This window comes from Gorilla gorilla, chromosome 2 (assembly GCF_029281585.2).
Source record: "Gorilla gorilla gorilla isolate KB3781 chromosome 2, NHGRI_mGorGor1-v2.1_pri, whole genome shotgun sequence".
NCBI lineage: Eukaryota > Metazoa > Chordata > Mammalia > Primates > Hominidae > Gorilla > Gorilla gorilla.
In genome coordinates, this window is record NC_086017.1 from 68,680,713 (window position 1) to 68,700,971 (window position 20,259).

General features: G+C 38.3%; 1 protein-coding gene and 1 long non-coding RNA gene across 10 annotated transcripts in view; one reads left to right on the forward strand and one right to left on the reverse strand.

The window, feature by feature from the left end:
- The window catches only part of CFAP20DC (CFAP20 domain containing), a 325,501-nt gene that overhangs the window by 105,814 nt on the left and 199,428 nt on the right, over positions 1-20,259 (reverse strand). The window lies entirely within an intron of this gene.
- LOC134758059 (uncharacterized) overlaps positions 1-20,259 on the forward strand; it is a 196,308-nt gene that overhangs the window by 7,623 nt on the left and 168,426 nt on the right. The window lies entirely within an intron of this gene.

Consider the following 20,259-nt stretch of genomic DNA (forward strand, 5'->3'; position numbering starts at 1 on the left):
CCGTTTGCTCCTCACATGCCAGCCACTTTGCCCTTCATTAAGGTCCTCAAAAGCATCAGAGTCCTGTCTGCCTTAGTCCTGTGCACATGCAAGTCCCCTCTGCCTCGTGTTCTGGGTAATGCTTAGGCTCCCTTCAGGTCCTCAATTATGATGACTTCCTCAGGGAAGCCTTTCCTGACAACCATAAACTGGGTCAGCTCCTTTATGATGCCCTCTCAGAATCTTAAAATTTTTGCTTTTAGCATTGATCACAGTTGCAGTGATGGAATTGTTTCTGGAGTTGGCAGGTTTGCTGGGAGCTCTACAACGGCAAGCACCATGACTGTTTTGCTCTCACTGCCTTTCCTAGGTCTTGTGCCTAGTAGGTGCCCAACCAGTTTTTGTAGATTAAGTAAATAAACAAAAACTCAAAGTAGTTTTTTTTTTAAATTTGCCATTTAAAAAAGCACAGCTTATGAGTGAATTGATGAATTTCATCATTGTAAACATAATGACCAAATTTATTCAGCTTGCAGTAAGATTGAGAATGACTAGTATTGGTAAAAGCCATCAAGTAAAATTTGAATGTAAGATGGGAACCTGTCAGTTCTGAAAGCCTGGAAGATCTCATAGCTCCAACCAAGGTGGATTTACTGTATATGTCATCTGTCAGGTACTTTTTGAAAAAGAATACTACTACAGATCTTTAGATGCTAGTATAAATATTATTTCATGGTATAGGTGGAAATTGGCATGTAGACTTTTCAAAATTTTCCCTTTCTTTCTCTCTGGCCTAAACTAGATTTGATAACAAACATTAATTTCAATATTACTAAAATATTAGAATCACATATGAGCAGTGTGATTTACACGCAGAACTGCCATATAACTTAAAAGCAATTTGAAAATTTTCTTGTACATCTGGAAACACTGGTTGTGCTAATAAGGATTTTTTTTCCAAGACACCTTAGAATTTTTTAGATGTTTATATCTCTACATACACTTTCTTGGAGGACTCTCTGGCTTCTTTTCTGCCTCATAGGAGTGTAAAAAATTAAAAAATATATAATTTTGAAAAAAATTCTTGGAGTTCCTATGACATTAAATGCTTTATAATAAAACATTATTATCATCATAATTTGGGGTTTATAAAAGCTTGTTATCTGATAATGTGATGTGGAGACTTCCTAAAAAGTTGCCAGTGGAAACTCAGTCAAATCCTTATAGTTCATGGCACAAGCAGCTTGGCACTGTGAGAGGCCAGGCAATCTTTAATAAGATATTTCATGAGCATTTAATATGCTTTCAGAGTTCTTGGGCCAAAATACGTACCACAAGAAGAAGAATAAAATTTATATCCCAATGAAAAATGCAAAAATAAAAAAGGAAACAGAAATAATTTAAATTCAAAAGAAGTAGTTGAGGGGACAATAAACACATACAAAGATGTTCAACATCCTTGTCATTAGAGAAATACAAATCAAAACCACAATGAGATACCTTCACACCCCTTAGGATGGTTACAATAAAAAAGAGACAATAACAAGTATTGGCAAGGATGTGGAGAAACTGAAACCCTCATACGGTGTTGGCAGAAAAGTAGAATGTTGCAGCCACTTTGGAAAACAGCTCGGCAGTTCCTCAAAATGTTAAACATCTGAGTTACCATGTGACCCAGCAATTCACTCCTAAGCATATACCAAGAAAACTGAAAACATATGTTCACACAAAACTTGCACACAAATGTTCAAAGAAGCATTATCCATAATAGCCAAAAAGTGAAAACAACCAAATGTCTATCAACTGATGGATGAGTTTTTGTTTATCCACATAATGGAATATTATTCAGCCTAAAGAGTAATGAAGGGCTGGATGAACTTTGAAAATATTATGCTATCTGAAAGAAGCCAGGCACAAAAGGCCACATATTGTGTGATTTACTTTATATGAAATGTCCAGAATAGGCAAATTCACAGAGACAGAAAATAGATTAGTGGATGGTGGGGCTGGAGGAAAGGGAAATGGGAAGTGACTACTAGTGGGTGCATGTTTTCTTTTTGGAGTGATTAAAATGTTCTGAAATTAGGTCAAAATGATGGTTACAGAATCTTGTGAATATACTAAGAACTCCTGAATTCCTTACTTTAAAAGAGTGAATTTTATGGCATACAAATTATATTTCAATTTAAAAAAAGGAGTTTGGTAATCAGATGTGCACATGAGAATACCAGCTGCTTGAGTTTAGCTGCAGCAGTGAGCAAGTGACTTGCTGTTCTTCAGTTTTTCGGTCAAGAAGTGGGATTAAGCGTTCTAGTGTGTCACATAGGTATGTTAGTTGGCTCATCATTGCCAATACACACTTTTACAATGAAAAACACATTTTATTTTAATTTTCATAGTTTTTCTTAAGAAGAAAGCTTTAATATGTACTTCATATGATTAAGTCATTCATTCAATTTACTTATTTAACCCACAAGGCTGTACTGTGCCTGAAGAACAACCCTGGGTTCTAGGAGAGAAGAATAAGAGAGGATGTGGCGGTGGTTAAGCCAGACAAATCTAAGCCTGGGCCTTCGTTCCACCACTTACCAGCTTTAAATGACTAGGAAAATTACCTAACCTCTCTATGCATCAACTTCTTCATCATGGGGACCACAGTACATACCTCACAGGATTTTTGGTGAACTAAATGAAATAATATTACATTGAATGCTTAGTAGAGGCACCTGACAAACAAATATACTAGGTGGGGTCTCCAAATGCGTGATTTGTACCTTTAAAGGAAAATTTTTGAATGTGTACTTTGTAATATATGTTTATTTATGAACTAAATATATGCACAAACATTTTAAAATAGTATGTAGAGTACAAAACATACACAAAAAATTGGAATTAAAATGCTTAGGATTAAAAAAACAAACTTGTTTTCAATTTTTCTTCCTGAATCTGAATGGGTTGTCTTTGGTACACACTTTCAGGGATGAGCACAGCCCTCTTAAGAGACCGCTGAGTTGGCAGTCAATACATATAGTCCCTGTTCTTATTATTTTTTCCTCTCATCTTCTCTGTCCCCCTTCTTCCCGTCTTTCATCCATTCTGTAAATGCTAGGAACTGGAAGCACAAAGAAAACAAGACATACTTCTGTCGTCATGGAGTTCACAGTCTACAAAGGGAGACCTGAGAGGTATTATATAACTGGAATTCTAATGTACTGTGAGAAATACGACAACAGAGGTATGAGTAAGACGCCTGAGGAATACAGCACAGATGTGACTAACCGCCCAGTGGAATTAGAGAAAACCTCACAGAAGTCTAAGGTGGCATTTGAGAGTAATTAAATTTGTTGACAAATGGAGTTAGTGGCCTTCAGAGGGACTCCCACCACTGGCAGGCAGTATTGAAGCTGAGGCTGAAGGAATAGGTGGCTGCGATATTCCCTGTATTCCACTGCAGTAATAGAAATAGATTGATTCGTTAATTTATTCTGTAGAAACTTACTGAGACCCTATTATGTGCCAGGCACCGCTGATGCTATATTTGCTTAAAATGCTGCATTTCCATGACTTTATTTCATACAACAGTAAAATGTATTCTGACAACACCCTGGAAGAGGCAGCCAAAATCCAGCAGAGAGAAGAAAGCAACTTTCTCCAGCATCACTAATAGAGCAACTGGTGATGGAGTCAGGTAATTAACTTAGTCCTCTGAAATGTTTTTGATTTGCAATCTCTTAAATCATTTCAAAATCACCAGAAAGGCTAAATCATTTATTTGTTATTTTTAAGAAGCTTTGCAATAAAGTCTTTGCATTAAAGTGGACTCCAGCACAAGATGTCATCTAACTAAATTACACGACTGCTGAGAGGCAAAGTGGCTTATGTAATACTATCTCTGAAAGGCTCAAAATGTTATGTATAATTCAATTTCATCTCAAAATATCCTTGTAGGAAAGAGGGGAGACATTATCAATCAGATTTGTCCTAGGAATGAGGCAATGGGCTGAAGGCTATGTACAATTCAGCTGTGCTCAGATTGGCAGGCCAGTCCTCTCTCCAAGCCATTCAATCCATTCATTTTCATTGATCTTTCTGCAGACATTATTGGGAGCCTACACCAGTGAAGTTACAAAGACAATTAAGATATGGCCTTGCTTTCATAAACCTTACATCTATCAGGGCAATTGAGAGCTATAAAGAAGGAACTCTAAAATAGGATAGTATATGTTGAGGTATAGTATTAATGATCACACAGGTCCTTGGTAATGATTAAAAGGAAAACTGATAACTCCAGCAAAAACATAAAACACAACAAACAGAAACAATCTTTCAACTTGATGTCCTTTGCCCAATCTATTCCTTAAGCTGCTAGGACAGAATAGTTTAATTAATCAAACATCTGATGATAGAACTTTGTGAGCCTCAGATAGGAACCAGTTCTGCTAAACATTGGGTGACACAAGGCTAAATCTACAGTGGAGGTGTGGAGAAAAATGAGACATGGCCATGGCATAAGATCAGACCAAGAATCTCATTCTGTTCTTCATGGGCTGAAGGGGGATAGAATTGAGAGAGAACTGGGATGTTACTTTTGTTCTGGAGCCTACAAAATCTGTGAGACTCTCTTGTCAGTATCAGGCTTGCATTGTGACAGTGCCTGATAGTCATGGCCCAGGAGACATCATGTTGCAAAAACTTTCAATACAAGGACTATCGAACAATCTCCAACTCTGTATTTAAAAAAAAAATTATTCCCAGTGTAACTTTTTTAAAAAAGCACTATTACAAAGGAAATGGTGGCTGTTGGGATATAACATTAAAAACAACATAAGAGAAGGGAGATATACAAAATGGCTTGGCATTTCAGAAAAGAGAAAGGTCGTTTTGTGGAGGATCAGTTAAAGCTTCATAAAGGATGGAGGAGACGGTCCCTAAGAAGGGGCTTGAAGGAGAAGGAGGGTAATATGGCAGCACGTTCCAGCCATCAGGCAGAAAAGCATGGGGCAACCTGGAAGTAGGGAGCTTGTGTTCATATCAAATAATTAAATAGACTATCAAGTAATACTTATACATTACTGTTTCAGCAATGAAGCCAGTAATACCGTTCCAAAGCTTCAAGGATAAGAATGCCTGTAATTTACTCTAAACCTTAAGAGACCAAATGGCTTCCCTTTTCCTGCCCAAGTTTTATTAAAAGTCTAAGATTCTACCAAAAGATATATGCTTAATAGCTTCTAAATGGAAATCGCCCACATGCCCATCAATAGTAGAATGGATACATAAAGGATGATATAATCACACAGTGGAACATGACACAGCAGTGAAATGAGTGATGTATTGAATCTAATGAACAAAATGCTAAGTGAGAGAAGACAGACACAAAAGAGTACATATTGGTAAAACCAAATGTGGGGATAATTAGTTGTGAGGAACGAATAGTGACAGGGAGGGAGCACAGTGGGGCTTCTGGGGTGCTGGTCTTGCTCTTTCTTGATCCAGAAAATGGTTGCATGGGTGTGTTCAGTTTGTGAAAACTCATCAACATATAGGCTTATAATATGCACACTTCTCTCCGATCAACAACAAAGTCTAAGGCTCACTTGTGAATCACTGGAAAACTCAATCTAAACAGTCTTAGCAGTGAAAAAAAGTATTTTGTAAATGCAGCTGGAGAGTCAGTATCACTGGTGGTTTGAAATTTATATTTATTAAAAACTTTATAGCTGTCATTAGAAAGTTTTGGAAGATGTTTTTGGACCCCAACACGACAGTAAGAAAAGTACTAGAAGTCCATTTTCCAAAGCTAATTTTAAACTTCAACTGCCATTTGAATTCGAGGATTAATCTTCTCTCTATTGCTATTTGCAGACAGTGTTTAATCTCCACAGCGACATTTTAAATAATAGCTGATGGTAAATTAGTGCTCCAGGGCATCTCTTTACTAGCATTCCTGAAAACTTGTTTCAGATTCTCAAGCTAGGCATCATACCCAAGAGTTTAACCTGACTCATTGGGGATGTAGGTCCAATAATAAAAGGAATGGAGAGAAGACAGTAGCCACAAGCACAAGCTGTAAGTGACACATATTTGTGCGCATAGCTCATTCACAATTTATGGTAGCTTTTAGCACGTGTCTCTACCATGCAAAGGAGTAAATTAAAGCTTAAAGACCAAGCCACAGCACAACTTGAAAAATTTTACTAAATTTAAGGGTTGCTATATTGAGTTACATAGCAGGAATCAGGAGTTAGGCCATAACCAGCTGGTCAGAATCTAGATCGTGTGTTATGTTCATGGCAGGCACATGGACCTAGGCATAACCAGACTTGATGCTGCCTTTGAAATATCTGTCATAAGCATTTTAGCATGTGACCCTGAAGACATTTCATAAGCCTGGCTCAACTCATACTTCATTAACTATGCACACCACTCACTTAAGAATGTCTCAGGTAGAAGATTCTTGGGTAATTAAACCAATTGGTGGCAAAATTCCTTGTAAAGAGATAGATAACTTTCCATCTCACATATGTGTCTCTCTTTTTTGGGGAGGAGCATGCATGAAAGGTTTTGTAAAAAAAGATCTTTATATTGATGTGCTATATTTATATAGAATAACTTTTTACTCTATGACCTAAATAGAAATATACTTCCATACATTTTGCTGTGATAGCCTGCTAATTTTCAGAAAGAATTCTCTGACAAATAGAGCTGAACTCTTCTTATTAACCTTAAAGTGAACTGAGAAACAAATTTTAAGTTTCCCGCACCTATCTTCTGAGTTCAGGGTATGTCTCAAGCTTAACAATTAACTATACACTAGAAGGAATATAGTAAAATCAAATTGAATAGGTTTCATACTATATTCAAGGATATGCCATCTACAGGGCAACTGTAGCCTTGTACATGGGACAAGTATAGTAGCCATTCAATAAATGGTAGTTTAAGATATTATTTAAAGAACCAGGAGGAAAATTATTACTGAGACTGTTTACAGAAATGAAAATAGAGGAGGTAAGCCAACTGATATATCTGGAGTGGGAAGATGAAAACTTTAAGTAAGCTTGAACTGTTTTAGAATGTAAAGCTTTGGTTGAATAGAGTAATGACAGATATACCAACATTTGTGTGTGCTTTTGCACATTAAAATATGTTAAAGCATAAAGTGGCAAGAGAAGTTGTCACATGATCATGGAATGTTTTCAGTGGCCTCTAATTGGGGGTAGCAGCCCATTGTGGTGGAAGGTGCCCTGGCTTTTCTGTCCCTAACTCCTGGATTTGACACTGCTTTGTCACAATTTAGATGAGAGTGAGATGGAGCCTTTCTGCTTCCTTGTCTGTCAAAGAGGAATAATAAGTCCTCTTGTGAGGGTTAGAGATTAAGACAAGATAAAGTAAGGAGCACCTTGTGGAAGGCCTGGCATATGGGAGATACCTCAAACCATTAAAGTCACATAAAAGCTTCTGAGTCAAGGATTTCAGATCTTAGTGCTTTTAGGAAATACACTCAGCTTAGTACCTTTTCCATGAAGAGGTGAGTACGACTTGCTCCTATTTAAAACTTGGAAAACCAAGACAGCAGAGAAGATAAACGTCTTCAATAAACATTTGATGAGTAGGATGCTAACCTTAGCACTAGAATATTAAAGAATTGACAGTGAACCATCATAGTGTTGGCTAAACAGCCAACTCATACTTCTGATAGCACCTTAATGTCTGTCAAGTCTTTCTACCTAGAATTTCTGAAACTTTTGAGAACTTGAAATTTCTCCTCTTCATTAGAGTAATGGGCGCACTGTTTGCATACAAAGCTGCTCAGAAATGGAGATATCAAAATGTCTTAGTGACTACTGCTATTCCATACCATTACCCAAAATTTGAACCATAATTCCATTTTACTTATTTAAAAATACTTCTACTCCACACCATTTTGCCTTTGCAACCATTGCATTAAACATTGGATACAAAGAAAATGAAAGAAGCAAACCATTCTGTAGCACAGCCAGGGTTCCGTCTGAAAAATATTTAAAAAGAAAGCAGAGGGACAGGAACAAGTTACACCTGGAAAATTTCTATGCCTAATTCAAATACTTCTACTGGCAGTGGAAATGTTATTTAATCACCAAATTCTGCAGTTTCAGCAATATCCCCAGCAGTGCATTGACAGATAAAACTGAGATAATAAGCTTGTCTTTTCTGAGACAAGGAAAGAGTGCAGTTTTGACAAAACATCAAATATCAGACTGTTTTCCAAAAGCTATTGGTAGGAGTGTCCCACTTAGTAAAGGAAACATTCTCACTATGGTTAGCATTATGGTTTATGAACTGCTACTAGTTCTGCCCAAATTCAATTCAAGACCTCAAGCAGGAAGCTACACATCTGCAATTTAGCTGTGTGAAAAAGGTAGACACACAGAGGGTGGTCTCCGGGAAATTATCAGACAGACACTGCTTCCTGCTTATAAATAAATATTTTTCTCTCTTTAGGGTATCCCTGAGAACATGCCAATATGTTACCTGGCAGAAAGCACACAGAAATTCACTGTGTTAGCACTTGATTCAACTATAAATAAAGAGCAGGAAGCACACAACCACAGAGCCACCACCCCTGTAGAACAGTACCTGTAATTAATTTATGGAACTTTATGAATTTGAAAAGGTTTCATTTGCTTTAGAATGCCAGCCATACTGGTTTATATTTCTGCCTAACCACTCAGCAAAAGGTAGAAGAAAGTATACTTCAGATTAGGGGCTAGGTGTTCTACATGCGCTATCTAATTTTACACTCAAAACAACCTTGTGGGATAGGTATTATTTTCTCCATTTTATAGATGAGGTAACTGAGGCTCCAAGACATTAAGAAATGTGTCCAAGGTTGCATAGATAAGAAAGAACAAAGCCAGGACTCAACACCAGGCCTGTCTGATTCCAGCTGGTGCTCTGAGCCATGGTTTCCACTGCTTTTGACGTTTCAGTCATGGAGAATGAAAATGCAGATAGCTTTGACAGAGGGTTCTGTTTGGGGAAGGCTATTTATCAAGTGACCTAGAGCAGCATGAGGCCAGTGGGCACATGTGGTAGAAACTGCCAAAGGAGGGAGAACCACCCCTAAGTGAACCTGCACAGTTAGCCAGGGCAATGAACATATGTCTAACACACAGGGTGACCTGACTCTCAAACAGGTGTTTTGAAATAATGCAATGTTGTTGTACCTGAAGGGAGAGAAGGGTCAGAAAGACATTTATGGATTCTTCAAATAATGGGGTATTGTTGGAAAAACAGCTGCAAATGGCACATTTGAGTGGCAAATGGAAAGAGAGACAGATGGCTTGAACAAAGAGTATTATATACCCTAGAAAAGGCAGAATTTTATATAATGAAGCAATGCTTTAAAAATACTAAAATAATTTACAAATTCATTTTTTCTCTAAGTTTATGGAGCACAAATTGCAGAGACTTTTATTACTTTAAAAATGTGATGATATTCTCTACTCCAATACTGAGTTTAAATATATCGGGGCAGAAACAAAACTAATTCTTTTACATTATCCAAAGGAAATGGCTTGATAATTAAGGGAAAAATGTGCTCACACTATTCTATGGCCTAAAATATATTCAAAAGTGTCTTTCCATAATTCAGTTTTGATTTTCAAAAATGGAGATGTGAAGGTTAAAGTCAAAAGTTATATGGCTCATTTTACAATTCTTTTCCTATTAAAAGTCATGTCTCTTTTTTTCCTAAAGAGAATACCTGAATTTATAATTGGTAGCATGCTTTGTCTTTCTTATGAAACTACGAATTCTTCAATAAGCTCAAACTTTTTCTGGAGCTATAAAGCCTGTTATACAAGTCTTTTGTTTGTTTGTTTAAAGAAACACATAATGACATTTGCCAGTTTAAAATGATTCGTTCAAAATTGTTTGAATACAGTTATACGTGCGAAAAAGTTTAATTACCAGCTATCTACATGGTTGCAATATTACCCAGAGGGTTGCACTTCTTTCCTAATTAAAAATATTTGAACGTAATAACAGATAACTCTATTAAAGTATGAATAAAACATTGCAAAGAACAAGTTTACCCAGCACTCAGCAAATCATTTTCAGTAAGCATTCCTTAAGAATTACTAGTACTCGGAGGAGCCAAGATGGCCGAATAGGAACAGCTCTGGTCTACAGCTCCCAGCGTGAGCGACCCAGAAGACGGGTGATTTCTGCATTTCCATCTGAGGTACCGGGTTCATCTCACTAGGGAGTGCCAGACAGTGGGCGCAGGCCAGTGGGTGCATGCACCGTGCGCGAGCTGAAGCAGGGCGAGGCATTGCCTCACCTGGGAAGCGCAAGGGGTCAGGGAGTTCCCTTTCCCAGTCAAAGAAAGGGGTGACGGACGCACCTGGAAAATCGGGTCACTCCCACCCGAATATTGCGCTTTTCAGACCGGCTTAAAAAACGGCGCACCACGAGACTAAATCCCACACCTGGCTCGGAGGGTCCTACGCCCACGGAATCTCGCTGATTGCTAGCACAGCAGTCTGAGATCAAACTGCAAGGCAGCAGCGAGGCTGGGGGAGGGGCGCCCGCCATTGCCCAGGCTTGCTTAGGTAAACAAAGCAGCCGGGAAGCTCGAACTGGGTGGAGCCCACCACAGCTCAAGGAGGCCTGCCTGCCTCTGTAGGCTCCACCTCTGGGGGCAGGGCACAGACAAACAAAAAGACAGCAGTAACCTCTGCAGACTTAAATGTCCCTGTCTGACAGCTTTGAAGAGAGCAGTGGTTCTCCCAGCACGCAGCTGGAGATCTGAGAACCGGCAGACTGCCACCTCAAGTGGGGTCCCTGACCCCTGACCCCCGAGCAGCCTAACTGGGAGGCACCCCCCAGCAGGGGCACACTGACACCTCACATGGCAGGGTATTCCAACAGACCTGCAGCTGAGGGTCCTGTCTGTTAGAAGGAAAACTAACAAACAGAAAGGACATCCACACCGAAAACCCATCTGTACATCACCATCATCAAAGACCAAAAGTAGGTAAAACCACAAAGATGGGGAAAAAACAGAACAGAAAAACTGGAAAATCTAAAACGCACAGCACCTCTCTTCCTCCAAAGGAACGCAGTTCCTCACCAGCAACGGAACAAAGCTGGATGGAGAATGACTTTGACGAACTGAGAGAAGAAGTCTTCAGACGATCAAATTACTCTGAGCTATGGGAGGACATTCAAACCAAAGGCAAAGAAGTTGAAAACTTTGAAAAAAATTTAGAAGAATGTATAACTAGAATAACCAATACAGAGAAGTGCTTAAAGGAGCTGATGGAGCTGAAAACCAAGGCTTGAGAACTATGTGAAGAATGCAGAAGCCTCAGGAGCCGATGTGATCAACTGGAAGAAAGGGTATCAACAATGGAAGATGAAATGAATGAAATGAAGCAAGAAGGGAAGTTTAGAGAAAAAAGAATAAAAAGAAATGAGCAAAGCCTCCAAGAAATATGGGACTATGTGAAAAGACCAAATCTACGTCTGATTGGTGTACCTGAAGGTGATGGGGAGAATGGAACCAAGTTGGAAAACACTCTGCAGGATATTATCTAGGAGAACTTCCCTAATCTAGCAAGGCAGGCCAACGTTCAGATTCAGGAAATACAGAGAACGCCACAAAGATACTGCTGGAGAAGAGCAACTCCAAGACACATAATTGTCAGATTCACCAAAGTTGAAATGAAGGAAAAAATGTTAAGGGCAGCCAGAGAGAAAGGTCGGGTTACCCTCAAAGGGAAGCCCATCAGACTAACAGTGGATCTCTCGGCAGAAACCCTACAAGCCAGAAGAGAGTGGGGGCCAATATTCAACATTCTTAAAGAAAAGAATTTTCAACCCAGAATTTCATATCCAGCCAAACTAAGCTTCATAAGTGAAGGAGAAATAAAATCCTTTACAGACAAGCAAATGCTGAGAGATTTTGTCACCACCAGGCCTGCCCTACAAGAGCTCCTGAAGGAAGTGCTAAACATGGAAAGGAACAACTGGTACCAGCCGCTGCAAAATCATGCCAAAATGTAAAGACCATCGAGGCTAGGAAGAAACTGTATCAACTAACGAGCAAAATCACTAGCTAACATCATAATGACAGGATCAAATTCACACATAACAATATTAACTTTAAATGTAAATAGACTAAATGCTCCAATTAAAAGACACAGACTGGCAAATTGGATAAAGAGTCAAGACCCATCAGTGTGCTGTATTCAGGAAACCCATCTCACGTGCAGAGACACACATAGGCTCAAAATAAAAGGATGGAGGAAGATCTACCAAGCAAATGGAAAACAAAAAAAGGCAGGGGTTGCAGTCGTAGTCTCTGATAAAACAGACTTTAAACCAACAAAGATCAAAAGAGACAAAGAAGGCCATTACATAATGGTAAAGGGATCAATTCAACAAGAAGAGCTAACTATCCTAAATATATGTGCACCGAATACAGGAGCACCCAGATTCATAAAGCAAGTCCTGAGTGACGTACAAAGAGACTTAGACTCCCACATATTAATAATGGGAGACTTTCACACCCCGCTGTCAACATTAGACAGATCAACGAGACAGAAAGTCAACAAGGATACCCAGGAATTGAACTCAGCTCTGCACCAAGTGGACCTAATAGACATCTACAGAACTCTCCACCCCAAATCAACAGAATATACATTTTTTTCAGCACCACACCACACCTATTCCAAAATTGACCACATAGTTGGAAGTAAAGCTCTCCTCAGCAAATGTAAAAGAACAGAAATTATAACAAACTATCTCTCAGACCACAGTGCAATCAAACTAGAATTCAGGATTAAGAATCTCACTCAAAGCCGCTCAACTACATGGAAACAGAACAACCTGCTCCTGAATGACTACTGGGTACATAACGAAATGAAGGCAGAAATAAAGATGTTCTTTGAAACCAACGAGAACAAAGACACAACATACCAGAATCTCTGGGACGCATTCAAAGCAGTGTGTAGAGGGAAATTTATAGCACTAAATGCTCACAAGAGAAAGCAGGAAAGATCCAAAATTGACACCCTAACATCACAATTAAAAGAACTAGAAAAGCAAGAGCAAACACCTTCAAAAGCTAGCAGAAGGCAAGAAATAACTAAAATCAGAGCAGAACTGAAGGAAATAGAGACACAAAAAACCCTTCAAAAATCAATGAATCCAGGAGCTGGTTTTTTGAAAGGATCAACAAAATTGATAGACTGCTAGCAAGACTAATAAAGAAAAAAAGAGAGAAGAATCAAATAGACACAATAAAAAATGATAAAGGGGATATCACCACCGATCCCACAGAAATACAAACTACCATCAGGGAATACTACAAACACCTCTACGCAAATAAACTAGAAAATCTAGAAGAAATGGATAAATTCCTCGACACATACACTCTCCCAAGACTAAACCAGGAAGAAGTTGAATCTCTGAATAGACCAATAACAGGATCTGAAATTGTGGCAATAATCAATAGTTTACCAACCAAAAAGAGTCCAGGACCAGATGGATTCACAGCTGAATTCTACCAGAGGTACAAGGAGGAACTGTTACCATTCCTTCTGAAACTATTCCAATCAATAGAAAAAGAGGGAATCCTCCCTAACTCATTTTATGAGGCCAGCATCATCCTGATACCAAAGCCGGGCAGAGACACAACCAAAAAAGAGAATTTTAGACCAATATCCTTGATGAATATTGATGCAAAAATCCTCAATAAAATACTGGCAAACCGAATCCAGCAGCACATCGAAAAGCTTATCCACCATGATCAAGTGGGCTTCATCCCTGGGATGCAAGGCTGGTTCAATATACGCAAATCAATAAATGTAATCCAGCATATAAACAGAACCAAAGACAAAAACCACATGATTATCTCAATAGATGCAGAAAAAGCCTTTGACAAAATTCAACAACCATTCACGCTAAAAACTCTCAATAAATTAGGTATTGATGGGACGTATTTCAAAATAATAAGAGCTATCTATGACAAACCCACAGCCAATATCATACTGAATGGGAAAAAACTGGAAGCATTCCCTTTGAAAACTGGCACAAGACAGGGATGCCCTCTCTCACCACTCCTATTCAACATAGTGTTGGAAGTTCTGGCCAGGGCAATTAGGCAGGAGAAGGAAATAAAGGGTATTCAATTAGGAAAAGAGGAAGTCAAATTGTCCCTGTTTGCAGACGACATGATTGTATATCTAGAAAACCCCATTGTCTCAGCCCAAAATCTCCTTAAGCTGATAAGCAACTTCAGCAAAGTCTCAGGATACAAAATCAATGTACAAAAATCACAAGCATTCTTATACACCAACAACAGACAAACAGAGAGCCAAATCATGAGTGAACTCCCATTCACAATTGCTTCAAAGAGAATAAAATACCTAGGAATCCAACTTACAAGGGATGTGAAGGACCTCTTCAAGGAGAACTACAAACCACTGCTCAAGGAAATAAAAGAGGATACAAACAAATGGAACAACATTCCATGCTCATGGGTAGGAAGAATCAATATCGTGAAAATGGCCATACTGCCCAAGGTAATTTACAGATTCAATGCCATCCCCATCAAGCTACCAATGACTTTCTTCACAGAATTGGAAAAAACTACTTTAAAGTTCATATGGAACCAAAAAAGAGCCAGCATCGCCAAGTCAATCCTAAGCCAAAAGAACAAAGCTGGAGGCGTCACACTACCTGACTTCAAACTATACTACAAGGCTACAGTAACCAAAACAGCATGGTACTGGTACCAAAACAGAGATATAGATCAATGGAACAGAACAGAGCCCTCAGAAATAACGCCACGTACCTACAACTATCTGATCTTTGACAAACCTGAGAAAAACAAGCAATGGGGAAAGGATTCCCTATTTAATAAATGGTGCTGGGAAAACTGGCTAGCCATATGTAGAAAGCTGAAACTGGATCCCTTCCTTACACCTTATACAAAAATCAATTCAAGATGGATTAAAGATTTAAACGTTAGACCTAAAACCATAAAAACCCTAGAAGAAAACCTAGGCATTACCATTCAGGACATAGGCATGGGCAAGGTCATCATGTCCAAAACACCAAAAGCAATGGCAACAAAAGACAAAATTGACAAATGGGATCTAATTAAACTAAAGAGCTTCTGCACAGCAAAAGAAACTACCATCAGAGTGAACAGGCAACCGACAAAATGGGAGAAAATTTTTGCAACCTACTCATCTGACAAAGGGCTAATATCCAGAATCTACAATGAACTCAAACAAATTTACAAGAAAAAAACAAACAACCCCATCAAAAAGTGGGGGAAGGACATGAACAGACACTTCTCAAAAGAAGACATTTATGCAGCCAAAAAACACATGAAAAAATGCTCACCATCACTGGCCATCAGAGAAATGCAAATCAAAACCACAATGAGATACCATCTCACACCAGTTAGAATGGCGATCATTAAAAAGTCAGGAAACAACAGGTGCTGGAGAGGATGTGGAGAAATAGGAACACTTTTACACTGTTGCTGGGACTGTAAACTAGCTCGACCATTTTGGAAGTCAGTGTGGCGATTCCTCAGGGATCTAGAACTAGAAATACCATTTGACCCAGCCATCCCATTACTGGGTATATACCCAAAGGACTATAAATCATGCTGCTATAAAGACACTTGCACACGTATGTTTATTGCGGCATTATTCACAATAGGAAAGACTTGGAACCAACCCAAATGTCCAACAATGATAGACTGGATTAAGAAAATGTGGCACATATACACCATGGAATACTATGCAGCCATAAAAAATGATGAGTTCATGTCCTTTGTAGGGACATGGATGAAATTGGAAATCACCATTCTCAGTAAACTATCACAAGAACAAAAAACCAAACACTGCATATTCTCACTCATAGGTGGGAATTGAACAATGAGATCACATGGACACAGGAAGGGGAATATCACAGTCTGGGGACTGTGTTGGGGTGGGGGGAGGGGGGCGGGATAGCATTGGGAGATATACCTAATGCTAGATGACGAGTTAGTGGGTGCAGCGCACCAGCATGGCACATGTATACATATGTAACTAACCTGCACATTGTGCACATGTACCCTAAAACTTAAAGTATAGTAATAAAAAAAAAGAATTATTAGTACTCTTCCATATCATGGGATTAGGACAGTTCTCCTGTATCTCCTTTTGTAAGAGTCTTATTTTCCTTTGTCATCAAGTTGCTTCACATTGGCACTTTGCAAGAGCACACATTTTCAATGGGATGTCTACTTACAATTCCTGATTGCAGTACCTTGATGGCTAAGTTGACGGCTAAGTTCCTTCCATGGTCTTTCATGGCACTTATCACGGTTTATAATTAATTCACGCACAATTTGTTTATGTATACCTCCCAACAGACGTGTAAACCTCTGAGGAAAGAGGACTTACCTATCTTAGTCACTGTTACATGTCTAGTACCTGGGAGAATATCTGGCTTGATAGGTGCTCAACAGAAAAAGAGATGCTCTTACTTATCCAGAAGTAGAGCCAAAAGAGCTGTATTCCATCATTTGGAGGGCCTTTATTTTAGACACAGCTTAGGTGATAGAAATCACCAACATGTTAGTGCTCTAAATACATGAACTACAATGCTAGCCAGCAAAGATGATTTCACACCTACATTCATAGTAATATTAGAAAGACTTCTAGTCCCACAGTCATTCTCAAAATTTTCTTCTTGCATCAAGGACATTTCCTATGACTCACACTAATAGTATCTTTCTAGGCCTGACTGGACTTATGATGTCTGTGTTAGTCAAGGACATTTCCTATGACTCACACTAATAGTATCTTTCTAGGCCTGACTGGACTTATGATGTCTGTGTTAGAGTTCAATATCAGAGCTAGAATAGTCAAAGTATTAAATCTTAACTACCATGAAATAAAGAAAAACTTCCATTCAAATTAAATCCATTTGTGGGGGGAAATCCGGCAAGAAAAAAGAAATAACAGGCATCCAGACTGGAAAGGAAGAATTAACCTATCTCTATTTGCAATGACATGATCTTGCATATAGACACACCATATGAAATAAAAAAAACTACTAGAAGTAATAAATTCACCAAGGTTTCAAGATACAAAATCAACACACAAAAATCAATTGTATTTCTATACACTAGCAATGAACAAATCAAAATAAAATTAAGAAAACAATTCTATTCACCATAGCATCAAAAAGAGTAAAATACTTAGAAATAAAAGATGGCAGTATTTCCCAAACTGATCTATAGATTCAGTGCAATCCTTACCAAAATCCCAGCTGCCTTTTTCACAGAAATTGACAAGGTGATCCTCAAATTCATCTGGAAATGCAAGGGACCCAGCATAGCAAAAACAATGAAGAAAAGGAGGAGCAAAGTGGAAGGATTCACATTTCTTGATTTCAAAGCTTACTACAGAGCTACAGTAATCAAGACAGTGTGGTATTGGCATACAAATAGATATATAGATCAATGGAATAGAATTGGGAGACCAGAAAAACAACTCTTACATGCATGGTCAATTTAATGGGGAAAACATAGTCATTTCAAAAAATGGTTCTGGGACAACTGGATATTCATGCAAAAAAAGAAAAAAAAATAGGTGGACCAAACCCCCAACACCAAATATGAAAAATTAGATCACAATAGATCATAGAAATAAAAGCTAAAGCTATAAAACTCTTAGAAGAAAACACAGGAATAAATCTTTGTGGCCTTGGGTTAGGCAACTGTTTCTTAGTTACAATACCAAGTGCACAAGCAACAGAAGAAAAAAATAGATAAACTGAATTTCATCAAAATTAAAAACTTTTGTGCTTCAAAGGACATCATAAAGAAATGCATAGAAAACCCACAGAATAAAAGAAAATACCTGCAAATCATATATCTAATAAGGGACTTTTATCTAAAGTAAAGAACTCCTACAACTGAACAATAAAAAGACAATCCAATTTAAAGATAGGCAAAGCATTTGAATATGCATTTCTCCAAGAGATATGCAAATGGCTAATGAGCACATGAGAAGATGCTCAACATCATTAGTCATGCATGAAATGGATGTCAAAATTACAGTGAGATACCACTTCACACCCACTAAAAAGGCCTTAATGTAAAAAATAGACAAGAAACATCAACTAGGACATGGAGACACTGGAACCCTCATGCATTCCTGGTTGGAATGTAAAATGGTGCAGCTGCTTTGGAGAAAGTTTGGCATTTCCTCAAAAGTTAAACAGAGAATTCCATATGACCCAGAAATTCCACTCCTAGGTGTATATACTCAAGAGTATTGAAAACATATACACATGTGAAAACTTGCACACAAATGTTCATAACAGTATCATTCATAACTGCCAAAAAGTAGACAACTCAGATGCCCATCAACTGATAAATGAATAAACAAATATGGCATATCCATACCATGGGTTCAGGTATAAAAAAGAATGAAGTGCTGCAACATGGATGAACCTTGAAAAGAGTATGCTAAATGAAAGAGGTCAGACACAAAAGGCCACATATTATATGATTCTATTTATATGAAATGTCCAGAATAGGCAAATCCATACAGACAAAAAATAAATTAGTAGTTGTCAAGAGTTTGCAGGGAGGAGTAATGGGGAGTAACTGCTACTGGGTATGGGGCTTCTTTTGGGATGATGAAAATGATCTAAAATTAGATAGTGGTGATGGTTGCACAACTCTGTGAGCACACTAAAAACCAGTGAATTGTACACTTTAAGAGGACGAATTCCATGTTGTGTGAATTCAATCTCAATAAAGTAGTTATTTTTCAAAAGTCACCCCATGGGTCTCTGGATCTGGGGAAAAAATCCCTTTGTGAGTTAGTAAGCATACAGCACTCGGAGGAAACTCATTTTCATAGATTCTTAGCTGCAAATACCAAGTGGAGAAAATGCTGTTGTCTAAAAGGTGTCTATGGAAGAAGAACACTCCATTCTCATTGTAAATTTGCTTTGAAATGAGGCACAAAATGAGGCACGCTGCCTTATGACTTCAATTATTTTGTGTCCTATTAAACTAAGATGATCACATTCACAAATGTGAGCCATAGATGGTAATGATCATGTGGGCTGAGATACAACTTTTTTTTTTTTTTGAGACAGGGTCTTGCCTGTCATCCAGGCTAGAGTGCAGTGGTGTGATCATGGCTCAGTGCAGCCTTGAACTCCTGGGCTCAAAAATTCCTCCTACCTCAGCCTTCCAAGTAGCTGGGACTACAGGTGCACATTGCCATGTGAAAGAAAAATAATTTTCTTTATTTTTTTTGTAGAGAAGAGGTCTTACTTTGTTAACCAGGCTGGTCTCCAACTCCTGGGCTCCAGGAATCCTCCTGCCTCAGCCGCCCAAAGTGCTGGGATTACAGGTGTCAGCCACCACACTCAGCTGAGACACAACATTTTATTGGTCTGAGTTTTGATACTGAGGTCAAACTTCTCTGCACGAATGGGAAGCAAGGCCTTTATACCTTTACCCCCTCACCAAAGATAAAGTTCCTTCCCCTTCTTCATCCCTTTGAAATGAGTCTCCTTAACTGTAAAATGGAATGAGTATTCTCATAGTGTTCCTTTGAGGAAGAAGAGACATACCAGGCTTATGCTTTGTGGTTTCTGGAAACTGTCTTATCAGAAAAGCCTCCTAAATAAAGATAACAGGTGAGAGTAAGTCCCTGGCTCTTCCTCCAAACTTTGGTCTCTTTGTTCCTTTTATTATTTCCTGGTATTATTAGACAGAACTAATTTTTAGGTAGTGTACTTTGGTGAGTACTTCAAGTTCATTTGTGCCTGAAGTTTCCAAACTTATCTTTGTGCACTGGTTCTACTTTTACAGAAAAAATAAAAAGATTGAAAATCATTAATTTTTTGGATATACAGGATGACAGACTATCTAATAGAAGGTAGTGGACAAGAAATTAGGGGGGTAACTAAGTGGAATGCTTCTCAAAGACTTGCTTTGTTTCTGTTTTTGGCAGCCCAGTATTGGCTGCAGTCAAGTGAAGCAGTACTATAGAATAAATCTATAAGGCTAGTCTATTAGCTACATTCAAATTCATTAGCACAACAAAAGGAAAAAAATTACAATTAGGTACAGCAAGAATGTTTGTTTGTTTTAAGAAAGTTTTCACAAATGAAAAACATGCAAAAAATTACTGACAACTTTCATCCTAAATCACCACAAAGCAAAGACATTTTCACTAGATTAAGTGATTTACT